At 30.4% G+C, this 4,635-nt stretch overlaps 1 protein-coding gene across 1 annotated transcript in view; it reads left to right on the forward strand.

Annotated features, from left to right (window-relative positions):
- Window positions 1-4,635, forward strand: part of LOC134685229 (1,5-anhydro-D-fructose reductase-like) — a 75,010-nt gene that overhangs the window by 37,093 nt on the left and 33,282 nt on the right. The gene's annotated exons all lie outside the window — the stretch shown is intronic.

A 4,635-nucleotide genomic window follows, 5' to 3' on the forward strand; every position in this document is an offset into this window, starting at 1 on the left:
ATTCAACATGAAGACATAAACACTTTACTGACAAAGTAAATTTATAATTTAAGACATGTATGCATACAAGATTACTCATACAAATTGAAAACACAACTATAAAAATCATGAAAACACCAATATCAGGAATGTCGAATATTAACAGATGTCCACAGTGCACCTTACCACCGGTACCTTAACAAATTGAAATAGCTGCTGCAATCTTTTCTGAATGTTGTATGAATTGATAAATGTGTACTCAATATTTCTCCAACTTTAGCCATGTCTGGAGTACACATTTATCAATTCATACAACTTTCAAAGAGATTGCAGCAGCTATTCCAGTTTGTTAAGGTCACCGGTATCTGTGAATATTTTGATAACCTTGATATATATGAACATTGTACCACCTTGGTATTTTTGAACATTAATGAATCCTTATCCTGGTCCAAGTAGGGGAAATCTAAAAAATGAATTGACACAATTAAATACATAGCCAATATTAACAGGAATAACTGATGTGCTAGATTCATATATTTCAATGTTACACCATAATTCTACATCACTGAAATTTACAACAAAAAGGGAATATTTAATCAATTCTCATGAAATTTGTTGAAATGATTTCTATGAGCTCATTTTTCTTTCAATTTTACGTACAAAGTTATTGCCTTTTTCATTTCAAACGATTGATTTTCCATTGTATTGACTGTCAAATGGCAAAACAAAACATACTTGTGACAAGGGACATACATTATATGTCTTTGTTGTGACATTCCAAATGTGTATGTCATGTAAAACATTTCTTTTAAAATTATAATTTCAATAAACACTTCATCCTCACATTCAATTTTTATTCAAAATGATTAACATAATGCGTGTTTGCTAACAAATATGCTCAAAATTGATGTGAAGCTATTACATTTTAAAAATGTTGTAAGTTTCAGTGCATATCCGATTTATTGTTGTCAACGTTCTTTCGCACATATTCCATCTATACTAACATGACTAAGGAAGATTCTTTACTTTTTTAGTTAAAATTTGATTTCTAAAACAAATAGATACAAAAAAGATATGAACTTAATGTCTGTTTACCAGTTCCATGACTGTAAACATATCTGTAATCAAACGTACAGCGAATCTTGTCATTTTACATTTATATTTTACCTGTAGAATATTAAACTATGTACATGTATTTACAAAACTTTAGATGTAATGTCCGGCTTACTTGCACCATTCAGCTTATGGAAGAAGCATATGTATTAAAATATGTTCTCTCTGCACAAACACTCAACTGCGTACAACTGGGACTGTTATAGGTATATAGGAATATTTTTTTGAGACAAGTGCCTGTGATTATAGTCCCCGATTATAAGCAAATACATAATAATAGACACTTTTTGGATGTTAATCAATGCAAGAACTGTCTCCAGTTATATCAATAATATTTTGATTATAATGATAATCTTTTTTATTCACAATCAAATTATTTATCTTTTTACAAGGAATTGTATATTTAAATATACAATTCCTTTTCATTTTAGAAAAGTAAAAAAATCTGGGGATCTTGTTATGAAAAGAACCCACACCAGTCGAAAGATTTATTATTTGTATGATCGTTATCCCGCAATTACTAACCATTGCGTATGAACAAGTCTATCAATGATAAAATAGCATACACAAACGGTTAGATAAATGGAAACATAATAGTTCTACAGAAATATCTTATTTTGCCTGTTTTAACTAAAATATGATGGCAAAAAATCTATACTGCCTTAAGGTATAAAACCACTAATTCATAGCCCCATTGCTTTCTATGTTAAATTCTTCAATTTCAAGCATTAATGGCTTCTTTGTCTTAAATTCAAATAAAGTGGCAGTTATTTCATGTCAAAACTGTACCTTATCCTGCAAAAATCAAAATACCTTTAATTGCATATTAGAGTGTACTGCTTCCCTGAAGTTTGATAGTACAAAAACAGGAACTTCTGATTTGAACAACAGGTCAAATCTGCTCTTCTATCAAAATAACATATACTTCTTTATAATCTAAATAAATCTTTCAACAAGGGTTCTACAGTGATCCCAAAGCTTTCTTTAAAGTTTTGAAACCACAAATACAAATATACCCCCTTTCCGACCGGGCCTGAATTAGTGGTACCTTTAATAATTCACTATTGAAAATCTAATTCTTAGAAAATACAAGTACAGGAAACTGACCACCATTCACAGTTGTGTTACCACTAACAGGTTCCTTGAATGTAATTATATTCTGATCCCCATCTACATTGCTGCATTGTCTAATTGCTGCTCCTACACTACCTTGTACGCATTCTTTCCCTTCCATAAAAAGTTGCAATGTATAGCATGTTCCGGCTAACAACAATAGAGGAGCTTTAAACATAAGAAATACGACATTGCTCTGGCATACAATACGGCGATCAATTTTTCCAATTATCTCATTTGAAGTGGTTTTATAGACCTTAAGTCTTGCAAGGAATGACATATTTGCTTTACCATATACACCTACAGAGCGCAAATTACATGTGTTGTCTATTGTAAAAGATAGACGTTCTCCATCAATATTATTGCACAGCAATAGTGAATTGTTGTTGCTTACCATAAATCTATTAACCACAATATCATTGTTGGTTTTGAATAACCTAGGTACACATATCTTTTTGTATCTGTTATCTTCAGTGAACGAAATGTCCTCAGTACTACTGATGTACTGAAATATCTTATTACAAAGTAATGTCGGAAGGATGTGATCAAACACACATCTACTTGCAAAAAAAGAAATGCTCATGAAGCCGAATCTGATGTGGGGTGTAAATGAGTCCCAAATATCACGTACCTCATTATTACTGCAAAAAACAGAAATAATATCAAACAGAAATTCCTCACTAACAACCAACGAATCTCTGCTTACAATCTGTACCATTAGTTCTAGAGGTAGAGCATAAAAGTCCTCAACAAAGTTGGCACCAAGGTATACAAATTTAGAATCTATGTAGTGAAAACATTTTTCCTTCACACTATTCAAATGAAATTGATCTGAAATTGTCAGAATATTGAAGACATTGGCATCACAGACTGCCTTTTCTAAAAATAACTGGCAAGCTGCTAGTAGGTCATCAATCAAAAAATATGTACATGCATGTAGCAGATCAGCAACATTGGTATAAGTAATATCAATATGGAAGTCATATATAAAATCAATGACCATTTGCATGGTATCTATATGAAAATTGTTACAGTTGACTGTTGACTGATTATCCGCATCACTCCATTTATCTGATAATTTTTCCTCAAAAAAACTACTTGAGGTCTGCAAAATTACAGAATGGCAATTTATAACCTTATCATCTTCACAAACCAGTTGCACATTGCAAAACCTTCCTGCACGGTATGCCTCTTGCAGTCTTTTTGTAATAGTCATGGTATAACTGTAAAAGAATGTAATCATAAACTTGTAATGATTTAAAGCTGCTCATTGCAAAATAATTACCCATATTTCAGATACTTATAGAAATAAACTTTAATAAAGGTAATATAAGCATTCCTGTTGAAGGTAAAGTTAATAAAGATCCATGGAGACACAAAATTTTACAAATTTGTCAGTGTTACTCACAACCCAGTGTCTCGCCTACTTTTGCTGTTAATCGCAGGTTCAACAAAAATCAGAAAAAAATAACAAAAATATTCCTGTCAATATCATCTTTTTTTGTTAGAAGCTACTTTTAAAGTTTGAAAAAAATCAAGGATAGTTTTTTAATCTATTGAATGCTTTAAAACCTTTTTTAACTGCAAACTGTATATAACATTAACTTGAAAAAAAGTCCATTAACAAGTAAAATATGGAAAAAATGGTTTAAAACTTCGTTTTCTTCCAGATACTGCCTTTTGATCATAAACAAGGTTCTGTCCAAATTTATTACTACTGCAGGACAGTTGAAGGAATTATTATTTTTTTTAAAACTTTAGCCACAGAGGGAATGTAATGTTTCCTGGCAAAAATTAGGTCAATTTTTAAATAAATACCTGAAAAAAATGCATATTTAAAAAAAAAAATTACTTCTTGATACAATTTTATAATTATAAATAAGCTTCTGTCCAAGATTGGTACAAATCCAGGATATTATCAGAAAGTTAATAAAATTTTAAAATCTCTAACAAGAGTGAATTCAATATTTCCTGGCAAAGAAAAAGTCCATTTATCAGTAAAATGTGATATAACAGGATTTAAAAAAAAAAAATAACCTCTATATATACTATCTTAGGATCATACACATGCTTCTGTCCAAGGATGGTACAAATCCAGACTAGTTTAAGAAAGTTATTAAAATTTAAAGTTTAACTACAGAATGAATATTTGAAGACACCAGTGAATGTAATGTTTCGTGGAAGAAAAAGTTAATTTATAAGTAGAATACAGAGAAACAGGAATTCTATTTTTACAAAATTTACTTCTCAAAAATATCTTGTGATTACAAACAATTTCTGTCAAATCTTGTTGCAAATCCAGGCTAGTTTAAGACAGTTATCAAAATTTAGAAAAAAAAACCCACAGAGTGAATATTTATGGATCACAATAGAAGGTAGTATCGCTATGCCTTGATTTTTCCACGAAAGTCAAAGACTCAACAAAAAATC

This window comes from Mytilus trossulus, chromosome 9 (genome assembly GCF_036588685.1).
Source record: "Mytilus trossulus isolate FHL-02 chromosome 9, PNRI_Mtr1.1.1.hap1, whole genome shotgun sequence".
Classification (NCBI taxonomy): Eukaryota; Metazoa; Mollusca; class Bivalvia; order Mytilida; family Mytilidae; genus Mytilus; species Mytilus trossulus.